The sequence below is a fragment of the Zonotrichia albicollis genome, unplaced genomic scaffold (assembly GCF_047830755.1).
Source record: "Zonotrichia albicollis isolate bZonAlb1 unplaced genomic scaffold, bZonAlb1.hap1 Scaffold_121, whole genome shotgun sequence".
In the NCBI taxonomy this organism is placed as follows: domain Eukaryota; kingdom Metazoa; phylum Chordata; class Aves; order Passeriformes; family Passerellidae; genus Zonotrichia; species Zonotrichia albicollis.
In genome coordinates this window covers 202,898-218,515 of record NW_027428348.1, presented here as the reverse complement: position 1 = coordinate 218,515, position 15,618 = coordinate 202,898, and the positions used below count along the sequence as shown (strand labels likewise).

Below are 15,618 nucleotides of genomic sequence, written 5' to 3'. Positions count from 1 at the left end.
AGAGGCAATACTTGCACAAAGGAGACATTTCTCCTGCCAAGCCCTTACTTTCTTCTGAATTCTTGTCAGAATATCTTCCAGGTCACGGGGGGGAAGAGATCGTTCCAAAAGCATTTTAAATTGTTGATGATTGAGCAACATCTTTATCATCTCCTGTCCATAATGCCTAAGGAAGGAAGACAGCAAGGAAGGAAACAAAAGAAAAGTGAACAAAGAAAGGAAGAGTTTTAACAGAAGAGGCTGACACCTTAAACTTATCAGGTGCAATCCTTGCATGAGAAGGCATTACCTACTCAGCAAAGAGGGAGATTTACCTCTCTTGACACTGCACAGTGCTGTCAGCTGAACACAAAAGGCTAGAGGAAAATGTGGGGCAAGAGAAAAATACCATTTCACTCTGAAACTGTGGGTGTGCTTCTGTGGCATCAAAGGATCCCAGGGAACAAGCAAAACACATCTGCTTTGTTGTCAAAGCTTATTAGCACTGTCTTGCTGCCATTGCACAATAATTTGCCTTTCTTTAACTGGCAGGGAAGCCAGGACAAAACACCTCATGCATCCTCTTGATTATTCTGTATTATGTGTATGCACAGGGGCAGCTAGTTGCTCTGCTAGTTGCTCTTGGCAGCTATTAATGGCAATTTCATCATCAAAGGTAGGGGATTTTGGTGGTTTGGGTTGATTTTGCTACTAGGAAACCACAGTTTTCTTCAAGAAGAAATGTGGAGCTCACTGAGCCACAGATAACAGCATTCTAGAAATCTGCAGAACAGGTTTAGAAAGACTGAATATGTTGGCTAAAGACCCCTGAAATATTTCTAGGAAAGTCTGGAGTTATTGAGAAATGCATGTTTGGGATGCTTCAGTGATGAACATTAGCCAACATTTTGGCTTTTTCTTGTCCACCTAAGGCCAAAAAAAGTGTTGGACTGGCAGATCTGAGATCTTTTGATCTCAGTAAAGATTTCTTCAAGCCACAGGAAAAAGTTGGCAATGTTCCTTTTTGCTGGCCAACCTCAGGTTTCCCAGTACAGCCATTTGCCCAGGCAACCCAGTGCCGTGGTCACAGTGCCAAGGCTGACAGAGCTCAGGAAGAGTTTGGACAATGCTCTCAAGCACATGGAATGACTCATGGGGTCACTGCACATGGCTAGGAGATGGACTTGATGACCCTGATGGGCCCCTTCCAACTCAGCATATTCCATGATTCTATGAGCCTTATTCACACTGTGAGGTAACTTCATATTCCCTTTAGTTTCCACTCTTGTGTGGTTTCACCTTTATAGCCAGACACAAAACGGTTTTCCTGTTTTGGGAGGTGAAGTGAAGATCATTACCTTGTGTCCTTGTGACAGTCCTGAGCAAGCTTCCCTGCCACGTGTGGCAGCCTCTCAGCCCTGGGTGTGCCTGCGAGCTTGGTGACTCCAATTCTCTCCATCAGGGACAGGAGGAGTTGGGCTGCACACTTGCGCACCGGGGCGGGGCGGCTGCTGGGGAGGAGAGAGCAAAACCTGGGCACAGGGACAAGGAGCAGCAGCAGCACCGGCCTTGGCCAGAGCCTGCTCCCCGCCCTTGCTGGGGGAAGGAGCCTGGGCTCTCCCTGCACCTTCAGACACCTGTACAAGCTTCTGGCCTCAGCTAAACACAAAGTTAACATTGCACACTAGGCCTGCCTGCATGGAGGAGGGAGAATTCAGTCTCCCTGCACTGTCTGATACTCAGTTTCTTTCACAGTATTTACTCTGAGAAAGATTTAAGAAATAGATGACATATGAATAATTTAGAAATTTGGAACAATTGATGCTGACCCATCAGAGGGCACCCACTACACAGAGCTGCAGCAGGATTGAGGCTCATTCCAGCCATTTATCCCCAAATCTGCAGAACTTTGGAAAACAACAAATGCAGGGAAAACACGTTGTGGGCTGTGAAGTTGCAGAATATCCAGCAATGCAGCCTGTTTCTTCTGTGGGCCTTGGCAATGGATCCATCTGAATGTTTTACCCTATTGCAAAGCTGAGGAAAGGGTGGCAGGCAGTTTAGCCAGGCTGTCCTGTTCTAGAGTATATCTCTTGGGAATTATCAGGCCCAGCACCAACATTTAAGGCAGCATTTGCTTCAACTGTCCCATGGCACTCAGCCTGTGAAGGTGCCTTTAAAGTGATTCATGATCTCAAGGCTAACATGAAACATCAGTTTGAATAGAAAGTAGAGCTCTAAGGCCAGGACAGTCATACAAGACTCCTTTGGCAGGAGCTGCACCTGCTGTGCAGGCTGTGCCACACCCAGCAGATTGTCCCCCATGTGCTCCATGCCCCAGCAAGGACCCTCCTCATTTCTCAAGTTAATGGCATCATGAGGAGACATGGTTTTCCCAGGGCCTCTGTGGTTAGCACTGTGAAATACCAAACACTGCTCACAGCTGCCATTGCAACTGTCCCTCTGCCTACAAAAGCACAAGGCTCTATCCTTTGCCTTTGCAGGCACTTTCACTCCCCCACCGATCACCACATCTAGGAAAATCTGACAGACTGGGAGAACTCCAGGAAGCAGCAGGAAGCTGAGTCAGGGGAGCTTTAGTTTGGATATCAGGAAAAAGGGTTTTTCACCCAGAGGGTGGCTGGGCACTGGAACAGGCTCCCCAGGGCAGTGGTCACAAGCACCAAGCCTGACAGGGTTGAAGAAGCATTTCGACAACAATTTCAGGCACTTGGTGTGACCCTTGGGCTGTTCTGTGCAAGGCCAGGAGTTGGACTTGATGGTTCTGATGGGCCCCTTTCAACTCCCTATATTCTACAGTTCTGTGATTCTGAGAACTAATAGGCTGGAGGAGGGCAGAAACAGGTGACAAGAGGAAGGAAGAGAGGCTGGTTGGAGAATCAAGTCACTGAGTTCACAGAAGATGCAGGATACAGGACCCTTCCCTCCCACCATTCCCATTCTCTGTCTCATCCCTTCTCCCTCCCACACACACTAAGGTGAAGAATATCACTAAAAGAAAAAGAACCTACTTGACTCCTATGTCCATGAGAGCAGTCATTGCTCGTGCAGGAGTCACATTCTCCACCATGATCCCCAGGGTCTGACTGGCTGCTTTCTGAACAAATTCTGGGGAGCTGGACACCATCTGGAGAAGGACCCGAGCAACCTCATCCACTGCAGAGTCCATGTCCTTCTTCAAGGTCACAGAGAGCTCTCCCAGAGTGACAATGGCAGAGTAGGACACCTTGGAACGGAGGTTGGTCACCTGGGGAAGTCATGAGGGGAAACATAGGAATCACCTTGAAAAGTAAACCAGTTGCCTTCAACAGAAATCCCAGGAAATGACAACACTTCCCATTGTGTCCAGAGGAACATACAAGTACAGGAAAAGCAGGAGAGTACAAGCACAGAAAGGCACTTACTCTGGCACCAATTTCTGGCCTGAGACCTGCTCACTGCAGGCCTAAAAAAAAAATTTCATTCAGTGTTCTACTTAACCCTTCTAAAATGTCCAGAGCTTTGATTTTAGGCCCTTTTACTAGAAAATTAAAGCAAGGGCTGCTTTCAAATCATAAGGGCACAAGTGATGAAGATAAAAGAGTCAGGTGCTCCTGTTCAAAAAAGCAACACCAGCAGCTGAAGCACTCAGCCAGGAAACAGAAAACACAGGCTCAGGTCTACAGAATAATTTGCAGTGTTGAATTACAGCTTGGGAAGAGATTGGGACTCTGGCAAATAATGTCATTAGTGTCTCATTTTCTGCATTTGCACATTGCATTATAAAGACACCACACTCAAAGATGAGTGTCAGATACCCGACCTGCCAGTAAATACAGCTGCATGTACCCACAGATCCTTCAGATAGCTGACAGACACTAGAAATCTCAGGTCTAAAACCAGAAATGAAGGCAGACCCTGAGCACACATGGAGATGAGCAAGCGCATACCCACTCTACACACTGTGTATGAAGTATGGGGGACAATTCAGAACAATGTTCTCACCTCGCTGGTAACTGCCAAGCAAACCTCATGAAGTCTACAAAGCAGCACCTCTGAATGGGACCCAGCCAGGTGTTTGATGGTGAGGAGTCCCTTCTCCTTCAGCTCCCTGAAATGCACAAGATTGATTTTTCTCTCCACCAAGGCAGTACCCTCTGAAATGACCAGGCTGGCAGCTCAGTTGAACAATGGGAGGAGCTTTTCAAGGAGTGCTTAATGAAATCGTGGAACGTGTTGCCCCAGGATGCTGTAGCTGTTCAAAAGCATACACAAACCCAAGAGGCAAAGAGAGGGGTTTCAGAGTGGCCATTTAAGAAGACAGCCTTTCTGAAACCTCTGGCACATGAGGCCCCTCTGTCACTGCTTCCTAGAAGCTGTGAGACCGGGCCATGCTGCTGTTTGTTGTCACCTCCCTGTACCTGTCCCTGAGACACAGTTGCATGGGGCTGTTATTGGGGCATTTTCCTTCTTTGTCAGCCCCAGCAGGCATTCAGCAGGGAGAGTCTGCACTGGCTCTCTGGAGCTGAGTTTCCACTCTACAATCTAGGCCTCTCTGTCACCCACTCCACTCCACTCCATCTCACACATTCCCTAAAAATACAGCAGGATATCCCAGGAGATTTCACCCCGGTCAAGAACTGTTGAAACTCTGGCTTTTCCCAAAAACTCCTACCTAAAACAAACCACCACCCCCCCCCCCGCCCCCCAACAGCAACAGGTTATTTAAAAGGTGCAAACAACTCTGTCTCTGAGCACTTGCTTTGTGCAGGCCCTCAGCTACAGGAAGGTGTGTGAGGCATCAAGGCTGCAGCCCAGGGCTGATGACCGCTCCCATGGGCACCCCTGAGTGTCATCCAGAGCCCCCACACCTGCAGAAGCTCTCTGCACCTCACAGGGCACCAAAGAGAAACGGGGAAGAGAAAGCAGAAGAGAAAGGGCAAAGCAAAGGTGACTGCACAAGGAGATGCATCGTGGCAGATTTTTCATGCTTATTCCAGTGGGAATGGCGTCCTTAACCCTGTGTGAATTAAGCATCCACCAGGGAGTGATCAAAAAGACATCAAAAAGAAAACCAGTATCACCTAACATTTGTAGGCTTATCACCTTTGGGCCTCCTTCTGCCTCTGTATAATTTTGGGACACACTGGGAGTAATGACAAAATATCTCAGGCCCATATGAAGCAGTGTGACGGAAAAAGTTGATTTCCAAAAAAGCAAGATTCCTAGAGGATTTTCTTTCTTTTTCCTTCTCTTCTGCCATAAGCCCCTCAGGAGTAATGGTAAGCTGAGGGACTTGAAAGCACAACTCAGTCCAGTTCTCAGAAAAAGGAACTCCCTGGAGCTGCTTCTGGGACTGCCATGCAGGAGGTCACAGGGAGACCCTGTCACCTTCCATTGCTGTCAGCAGTGGGAGCAGAGAGAAATCTTACTCAGTCCCACTGGGCCAGTGGCCCAAGGCACCCAAATCTCCACACTCAAAACTTCTGCCATCCTGCTTCTGCCTTCAGCCAGCAAATCATCTCCTTCCAGAGCTTTCTCCCTTCCCTCAAGGTTTCCTTTGCAGCTCCATGAAGCAGCAGGCAAAGCGAGGAAACAGCACGGGCCTGCTGCAGCTGCAGCACTGCTGCAAAGCAAGACCAAGAAAAGGCTGCTCTCCAGTCTTCATCCTCTCCCTGCTCTGGAGTGGTTTCCCCAGTGCCCTTTGGCTCTCTGGGCTCTTAGGGCTCCAAGGCACGAGCAAGACATGCTTCTGACCGACCTTAACTCTGAGAGGGACAAAGAGGGAGCGGGGCCTTTCTTACCAGTTATTGCTGCCCAGCAAGGAGAGTGCCTCCTGCAAGGACTGCTGTGGGTCTGAAGAGGCTCTGTTCTTCTGCCCATGCCCACGGAGCGGCTCCTCTCGGCGCTTGGCCCCAGGGGCCGTCTGCGAGGTCACTGTGAGGAGAGGGTCGGCCATGGGCACTGCAGCCCCGGGCAAGGCCCCGCCATGGAGCGGCCTCAGCCCCATCTCCCAGCCAGGGCTCCGTGTGGCACAAACTGGCACTGGCTCATAGGCTTCCCTGCTCTCTGGCTCCTGGGGCTCCTTGCTTGCTCCCAGCCTCCCCCAGCCAGGCCCAGCTCCAGGCTGAAGCTGACAATTGCCCCTGCAGCGCCAGCTCCCGAGTGCCACAGGTGCCACAGCCAGCGGCAGTTCCTGCGGCCACAGAGCTCCTGCTCCCTGTGAGGCAGCGCTGACCAGCAGCACCGGCTGCCCACGAGGGAACCCCTCAGGTGCCCCTCTTGTCTCAGAGCCCTGATTGCCCCCAGCCCTGAGGACAGGGGCACTCTGCAACTCCCTGGGGAGAGCGCTGCAGCTGCCTGGAGACAGCACCAAGCCAAGCCTGAACAACCCAGCCCTGCTGGGCCCCGCTCAATCTTCCCAGAGCAGCTGCCAGGGAACAGCCACACCTAACCCTTCCCACCTGAGAGTGCCTCTGTTCCCATTGACTGCAAATATTCTAGACAGAGGCTGCTGAGTGCACACACATTTTAGCCTGCTATTGGGAAGGGAATACTTTATGGATTTTGTTCTTTCCAAGCATCATGAACCTTTTTCAGAGGTACACACTGCCTGAATTTCAAGGATGCTGAGGTGAAATTTATTTGCCATCTAATGGACGTGTTTACAAACTCAGCAGTTTCTAAGCTTTCTCTTGTGTAAAAATGGAATTTCCAGACTAGACAGTTGATAAAAAAGCCTTCCAAATGCACTCTGAGGATAAAAATATGCAAATACAGATCCACATTGTTGACAGATGCACTCTCTTGTTAATCAGTTGACCTGGGTTTGCCTTAATTGAACTTTTTGGTAAGGAAAAAATTTTAGAAGGTATGAGAAAAATCTGATGATAAATGCATTCCTTATGAAACGCATTTGCCATCAAAAGCACTGTCAATCAAAAATTTCATGTCATGCACTCAAAAGCTCATTTTCTAATGTGTAGATGAAAACATTTGAGATGTTTAAAATGATGGAGTATAAATATTGCACAGAATCTAGATGAACTGCTCTAGACTCTGTAGGGTTTTTCTCACTGAGGTACCCCAGCCACTGACAGCAGTGATGTAGACACACACATCTAGATTCACTGTGAATGGAGAGCCACGTCAGGCTAGTTCTGGTCAATTCTGAACATGGAAGTAGCAACACTAGAGAAGAGCATACAACTATCACTCCTAGCTCCCTTCTTCTTATCTCACCCTACTTGGGATCACAGCACAGGCAGGCTACCCACAAAGGAGGGACAAGAGCCACTAGGGACTCTCTGCTGTCTATTTGCTGCAGGCAGCAAACAGCCTGGGAGCAGCAGGCCGCCCCTCCTGGCTGCCATCTGCTGCACAGGGGTGCTGTATTTGCTGGCTGACACAGGAGGCACTGCTTGTTCCCTCTTGGCACTGCAGGCTGTGGGGTGAGAAGCCATCGGGCACTTCTGGGAACAGCAGCAGTACGACTGCACCAAGCCCCAGACTGCCCTGCAGAGACAGCCCTTGCTGGAGAGCAGAACAGCTGGCTGCAGAACTGGACAGCAGCACAGGCACAGGGCCCAGATGGTGAGTAAACAACTGATCGTGGTGGTTCTCATAGGAGCACAGTGAGCACAGCAGCAGACTGCCCTGCAGCTCATCCCTGCAGTCCCAGCTGCCTCCTGGCACCAGTGCTGTAGTTTGGACTCTCAGGCTGGGCAAAAGCCAGAGATTAGGCCTTTACCACGACTTTATTCAGTTCAGCTTTGCAGTGGATCTCTAAGAACCAACTGCTCCAGTACTTCCAAGCTGGAGTAACTCAAAAGTATATTTGCTGTTCACTCTCAGGACAGACTATGGAGCCAAGATCCCAGCAGTGCTGGCTGAGGCAGGAGGCAGTTTGTGCTCCTTGTGCAAGGAAAAACCCAAGTGGGAAAAGCTGCCATGGAGCAGGCTTACCTGAGGAGCTGCATGGGAAGCTGCAATCCCCATGGATGATGGGTGTACTGGGCAGTAAGGGCACATTGTCCTGCTTCCTCAAGACCTTCTCCTTCAAGGCACTACCAGGCTGTTTTCTCTGCCCTCTAGAAGCTGTGCCATCAACAGGTGGTAGGCTAAAGGCTGCAGGGACCAAAGAGGAGCTTGTAAGGGGAGAGTGCTGGACAGGTGATGATGGAAAGGACCAGAAAACTTGCTGGAGCTGGGTAACATCTGCTTGTTACCCCAAAGAACTTCAAGTATAACAACAAAATACCACTTTATACCAAGTATAACACTAACATGGGACAATGATCACAGAATCTTAGTAGAGTTTGAGTAGGTGTTGGAGATTTTTTCAGAAATGGCTTGGAAGGCAGCTGTGGGGGACAGGTTCTCACAGCCTGTTTCTGTAAACAGTAGAAGTTCTCAGGTTGTTTTTAATTACAAGTAAAAGTGACAAACATGAAGAACCTTGCATACCAGAGTTCTCAGGCAGCTTTCTCATAACAAGTAGATATTCTATCTTTGGCTGTTTTGGGAAAGCAAAAATAATTTTGAGAACCCAAATCTTGGTATTGGAAACATAAGGAGGGGCTGGTGTGTTATCTCTGACCTATTGTGAGCTCGGGTTTGCAATATGCATGAACTTAATTAACACGGTTATAAAAAGTGATTGATTGAGTGAATAAACGGAGTCGATGCTGATCAACAAGGATGGGTCTTCTCCCTCCATCTTCAATATATGGTGACCTCCTTGACGTGATATTGCGACACCACGAGAAGTTGGAGTATATGGGTCGAGTTTCCGCGTCCGAAGCAGCAGCCGGGACGAGCAGCCGGAACAGCAGAAGCGTGCAGAGGAAAAAAAAAAAAAGAAAAGCGGAAGAAAAGACGCCAAGACACGCCGTGCTCCAGGTGACCGTACCAGATGAGCCTGGCCGAAACGTGTGGCCGCGACCTTGAAGAGCTGCAAAAGCACGCGCTTTCGATTTAGAGGTAATAGAAAGGCAAGCCACATATGATCTTTTTATTGCTTTTTTATAGACAAGACAGATTAAGGAGATGAATTTGCAAAAGGATTTAACAGGACGGTTTACGAGTTAACGGGATGGCGTGAATTCGGTGATTTATCATGGGAGAGTGATAAACCTGTCAAGACGCTGAGCAAGCTATGGGGGGAGAACCGGCACCGCAGGGAGAAGTCGCGCCGCGCAGCGGGAACCGAGCCGAGCCGCGGGAGCCAAGAGCGGCGGGAGCAGCCGCGCCGCGCCCAGCGCGGAGGAAGCCGCGCCCTGCAGCCAGCGCCAGGCGGCCACCAGCAGCACCAGCACCAGCAGCGCCGTGGCCCCGGCGGGCCTGGCCCCGGCGGGAGCCGAGCGGAGCCGCCGCTGCGCCGTGAGACCAGAGGTTTTTTTTCGCCCGCTCCGACACCGCAGGGAGCCGAGCAGCGCGGGGGGAGCGACCCGACCAGCGGTAGCTGCAGCGGAGTCAACCTGCCGACGAGTAAACAAAGAGCGCAGTGCGGGGGGGCTCGGCCCCCCTCCGACACATGTGCCGCGGGAGCAAATAAGCTCTTGGTAGCTCTGCTCTAAAATGGACAAATATCTGTTGGTTTTTCTTGAATGTTCCTGTACTTTTTAAGCTACTTAAATCTGCTACCTTAGTTTATATGTATTTCATACTTATTCTCATAAGCTTTGGGTTTTTTCCTCTCCTGCTCAGACATGTGAAAACTCCTCTTATACACAGAAGAGGTAGACTGCAAACTCTCTCTTCTGCCCCTTTTCAGCAGTGTTAGTAATTCAGTGATACAGGTTAGTAACCAGCTTAGGGTGAAGCTGAGAAGGATAGTTACACTTTTTACCTTTCCTTGCTGCTACAAACAGAGCTTTAGCTGTGAAAGGCCCAGGGCTGGAGTGCACTGGGCTAAAGCTCCTAGGCTCTCTCTCTCTCTCTCTCTCTCCTGTCTGTGCAGTTTCTGTTCTTGCCGGGTCTGTGCTTGGCTGCAGGTAATCCTGAGCCTAAAATAAAAGCTTGCAGTGGCTTGGGCTGCTTCAGCTTCCTTCTCTTAACTTTTAGGTACTCTTTTTTGAGTTTCAGAACACTTCAAGTATCCACTCTCCAATAATAATAGTTTCAAGAGGTTTTGCATTTCAAAGTGCAGACAGATCTTTCTATTAAGTTTTAGTTTGATCCTAAATGCTGCTTTTAAAGATTTTAAACAGTATTTTATTTCAATGGTATGTAATGTAGCTTTGCTGTTCTCTAGGAAAAAATATATTTTATATAGCCTTTATAATAGACTTGTAGAGTCAAGGGTAAACACACACAATGAGAAAAAAAAAACTTAGAGGAAGAATTGAGAAATGAGAAACCCAGAGTTTTCTGATGACATGGTTTTAGCTCAAGCCCTGAAAGCTAAATTAGGAGTGGTAAAGAAAAATAGTTTTGGTATAGATTAGAAGTTTTATTGAATTACTGATATAGAAGGTAATGCATGAACACAAACTTTAAATAGTATAGGTGTTTTAAAGATTTAAGCTGAAAAATGTCTATTTTACACAAGGAAAATATCTGTTGATGTATTTCCTCAAAGAGGCATTTTATAAAATTGCTATATAATTATTTTAAAATAAGAATTGTTTCCTTTCTCTGAATCCAAAGGAAATGTTTGTTTTTTAAAGTGGTGTTTCCTACTCCAAAGCCACTTTGGAAGGCATAATAATAATATAAATGAAATAATAAAATATTAAATAAATAATAATAATAAAATACTAATAAAATAGGAAATAAATAATAAAATAATAAAATAATAAAATAATAAAATAATAATTAAATATGAAATAATAAAATAAAATAATAAATAATAAAATGAATAATAATAAAATACTAATAAAATATGAAATAAATAATAAAATAATAATAAATAATAATAAATAATAATAAATAATAAAATAAAATAATAAATAAAAATGAATAATAATAAATAATAAAATAATAATAAAAGATGAAATAAAAACATTTGAAATAATTAATAATTTCAAATTTTAGTTAATAAAAGCATGGTTTTTAAAAGATTGTGATTAACAAAAACATACAGCATTTGGTATTCATTCTGGGATATCACTTGCTTTCTATCATGACTGCAGGCAGACAAACTTTTGTTGACCAAAAGTTTTTTGTTAAGATTAAAATTATATTAAGTATAAGTTATCTAGAATTTAAAATCAGCTGATTTTTGTTAAAACTCAGTTTAAATAATGTTAAATTCTGTTAAGTTAAAATATTTAAAGTTTAAATATTTTAAATCTAAGTATTATTAAATTTAAATAATGTTAGATAAATTTATGCTTTTATGATAGGCATTTATTTTATGACCTGTATGCAGGGTGTTGTTGTGAACATTAGAGAGACTAGTTAAAAGAGACAATCAGAAGCATTTGTGAGTAGAGCTTTTCTGATTCTTGTTTAAGTTTTATTAGAGTTAATTGATTTTACATATAAGTTTTGTTGATCTTAAAATAAGTCTGTTAAGTTTAAATATTTTAAGTGTTTTAAATGCATGCTACTTTTCCACTACTCCAAATCAACCAAGGACTGAGAACTACCCAGCTGATGCCTGAGACAGAGTAAGGATCCATCCTGAACTAGGTGAAGTGTCTGGGAGAGGTGAAGGGTCTGTGGAGCTAAAGCTGAAGGAGAGGCCGCATTCCAGAGACAGCAAGGAGACAGAGAAAGAAAAACAGAAAACCGCGAGGTCAATCTGCCCCCGACCTAGGAATTCCTTCGATAAAGAAGAATTAGTGCTAAATGTCGCGTGGAATGAATATGTATGAACTTAATTTGAAACTGTATGCATATGCATTTGGAAGGGGGGATAAAAGAGGACTCGGAGTCTCCGGGGGTACGCACGCCTTTTGGGAGGCTTGCGTCCGAGGCGCGTCGTAATAAAGGCATATCGGGCTTTACAACTTTTACAAGTTGTGAGGTTTCTTCCTTTCTCCGCAAATCATTCTGGCGAGCCAGGCAGGAGGTTCAGGAGATACTTTCCGTCTCCATCTCTGTCCCCGCAGGGGCAGGGGGGGACCGACGGACTCCTAGGCGCACCCCAGGATTTTCCTGGAGGAAGTTCCGCTCGCCTCGACTTGCCTCCTGCCGGGACAGACAAGAACCTGCTGGCCACGGAGAAGGACACGGTATGTACTAGGGGCCCCTGGGGGGGGGGGAAAGAACAAGGGAATTAACGACCCAGAGATGTCTGGGATCAGCTGATAGAGCAGCTGTATTAGAGACGGGGTTCGTTCCATCGTCCTGATAGAGTGGGACTGCCAGCGGCTCCAGGGTAAGCTAGCTGCAGCTGATAGAGCAGCTGTATTAGAGATGGGGTTCGTTGCTTCGTCGTCCTGATGGAGCAGGACTGCCAGCGGCTCCGGGGTAAGCTGGGTGAACCCGTGTATGCGTGTATTAGAATTCAGATTCTGATAGGGCAGAGCTGAATTCACGTATGTTTCTTCTGTTTGTGCGTGTGTGAGTGGTGTCCGGACACTGTGTTGCTGTATGTTGCATTGTGTGATCAGCGCGCTGTATTTGTAAGTTGTGCAAGTGTATAAAGTGTATGATATATAGAGAGCAGATGCATAGTGCTCTACTACGCGGGGGGGCGAAAGTTCTGCCCGCCGCTTGAGAGGCTGAGTAAACACCGGCCGAAGCAGGCTGTGCGGGGGGGCAAAAGTTCTGCCCGCCGCTTGAAAGGCTGAATAAACGCCGGCCGAAGCAGGCTGTGCGGGGGGGCGAAAGTTCTGCCCGCCGCTTGAAAGGCTGAGTAAACGCCGGCCGAAGCAGGCTGTGCGGGGGCGGGGAGCGCCCGACGGAGAAAACAGAGTGAACTGTGAAAAGCGTGCGCGAGGGCGTTTATTGAGTAAAAGTGGTAAATTGTGCTGTAGGTTGTGCGTGCTTTCACTGTGGCTAGACGAACCCGAGGGGTTCCTCTGCCTCAGTGGTTTGGACTCGACCCTTGGGAGTTCGTGAATCCGGTGAATTATTGGATAAATAGAGGAGACGAACGAGTTCACTTAGAGGGACTCTACCGGACTTCAGCTGGCATTCTTGTAAGTCTGGACTGGGAACAGCTTGCCGTAGAAGATGTAGAGCTCCCTGTAATAAATGGAATAGCTTGCTTTTGCGGGAAATTTCGAGTAACCTTTGGCGCATCAAGAGGCTGGCACGCTGCGTGTGTATTATTACAGTGCGTAGTTTGTGGGAAACGCTGGTATTGTTGTTCTAGCAGGCGATGGGGCACGTGCCCCAGGTGTAAACTAGAGGTTCCTGATCAAGCTGATTCAGAGCCTAAGATCTTAAAACTTGTGTGTGGGAAATCGCATCTGGTACCTGCCACTTGAGGTGTGTGGGAGGAGGACTGGGAAGCTACTGTGAAGTCCTGTGAAAAGAGGTTTGGGTGGAAGCGGGACAGAGCAAGAAGGAGATAATGGGAACTAACCAGAATAAGGAAGTTCCGCAGGCCAGCCCCTTAGGGTGCATCTTGGCCCACTGGAAGGAAGTCACTAGCCGGGGGGGCTCTGAGAATAAAAAGGATCTAATCCAGTATTGCACACACTGGTGGCCCTTATATAGGCTAGAGGACGGAGCAAGGTGGCCACCCACTGGAACCCTGGACTATAATACTTTACTGCAGTTGATGTTGTTTCTAAGACGGGAAGGTAAATGGAATGAGGTCTCGTATGCTGATATGTTTTTTGTTTTAAGAAACCACCAAGAGTGGCAGAGGGACTGTGGGATTAAAGCACCCTCAGACCCACTGGTCTTGGCCCTTGAAAGGGATAACAAGGCAAAGAGAGGGCAAATCAAACACTGCTGTTCAGCATGCAGTATAGGACAACGGTGTATGAGATCAGATAAGGTTTATTGTTCTGAGGAGCAAGAACGGGACACATTTGAGTGGGTGAAGCATCCTCCAGCTCCTCCCCGAGTGGGGGGGTTAGGGAAGTCGAGGCTGATACTGAGGATGAGGAGGAAGGAAGCCTCCCCAAAAAGGAGGAGGAGGACTCAGGTGGGGAAGGCACATCTACTAGAGCCCACCCCACCCGTGGGAGTCCAATTGCATCTAGGACTAGGAGGCAAGTAGTGCTACAGGCCCCTCTGCGACAGGCAGTGGGACCAGAAGGGGGCAAATTAATGATCAAAGTGCCATTTACCACCCTTGATTTAGAAGCATGGGAAAGGATTGCGAGGAATTGTCGTGTTGACCCGATACTCACTGCCAAACGCCTACGGTATGTTATCAAACAGCACAACCCAGACTGGGCTGACATCCAGCTACTACTGGATGCTTTCACAAAGACAGAGAAGCAGCTGATCTTAAAGACAGCTGGAAATTTGGCGGAGGATTACTGTAAAGCCACCCAGCTGGATGTAAAACAACATTTCCCCCTCCAAGACCCAGAATGGGACCCTAATGTGTCGGCAGAGGTAAAGAAATAGCAGAGTATCAAGAGTGGATAGCAACAGGGGTGGAAAGAGCTATTCCAAAAACCATAAACTGGTCTGCCTTATATTTGCTTAAGCAGGGGCCTTCTGAGACTCCATCTGAATTTTTAGAGCGTTTAAGGGATACCATGCGTCGTCATACATCATTAGATCCGGAGTCTGAGATAGGGATAAACCAACTAGTTAATTCATTTTTGGGGCAGTCTGCTGGAGATATCAGGCGCAAACTTCAGAAGATTCGGGGAGCAGACGCGAGAAATCTTGAAGCCTTGTTAGAAGAGGCCTGGAGAGTATTTAGTAACCGGGAGGAAGGATATAAATGAGGAATGAAAAGTGGTACAGGAGGAAAGGCAGAGGAAACACAACCAGGGCCCACCGAGACAAGGACCACCTCGGTTGGGCAGGAACCAGTGTGCAATCTGCAAAAGAATTGGTCACTGGAAAGACCAATGCCCAGAACGAAGAAGGAGTGACCAACAGATGGCTGCACACGTACAAAACAACTGAGGAGGACCGGAGGATCCTGCCCCAGCGGATCCACTGGTTATAACAATGAGGCTGGGGGAAGAAGGGAAAAGGGTGGAATTTTTGGTTGACACAGGAGCTACATATTCAGTCCTAAATAAAGCTTTAGTGCCTGTGGAAAATGATTATGTTGTAGTGCAGGGGGCAACTGGCCAGTCTGAAAGGGCATATTTTTGTAAACCTTTGAAGTACAAATTGGGAAAACAATGGGTTATTCATAAGTTCTTATACATGCCTAATTCACCAAGGGCACTCTTGGGGAGAGATTTATTGGAACAATTACAAGCCACCATTATATTCAAAAATGGGGAAATTACTCTGGAGGTGAATGATCAAAAGTACATAGAGGCACTAAGTTTAACTCTGACTGCTACTGGCATTAAGGAAGAAATTGATGAGGAAATATTAAGTCAGGTATTTCCTGGGGTGTGGGCCTCTGATGTGCCAGGAAGGGCAAAAAATGCCTCTCCCATAGTAATCAAACTCAAGGAGGGAGCGCAGCCAGTGAGAACCCCCTAAGGAAAGAGGATAGGGAGGGAATCAGCTCAATAATCGAAAATTTTCTGCAACTAGGATTGCTGAAGGAATGCCAATCTGATTTCAATACTCCCATCCTGCCTGTTT

The 15,618-nt window shown here is 47.1% G+C and overlaps 1 pseudogene; it reads right to left on the bottom strand.

Moving 5' to 3' along the window:
• The window catches only part of LOC141727363 (uncharacterized), a 523,654-nt pseudogene extending 517,716 nt beyond the window's left edge, over positions 1–5,938 (bottom strand).
• Positions 5,939–15,618: the final 9,680 nt, after the last annotated feature.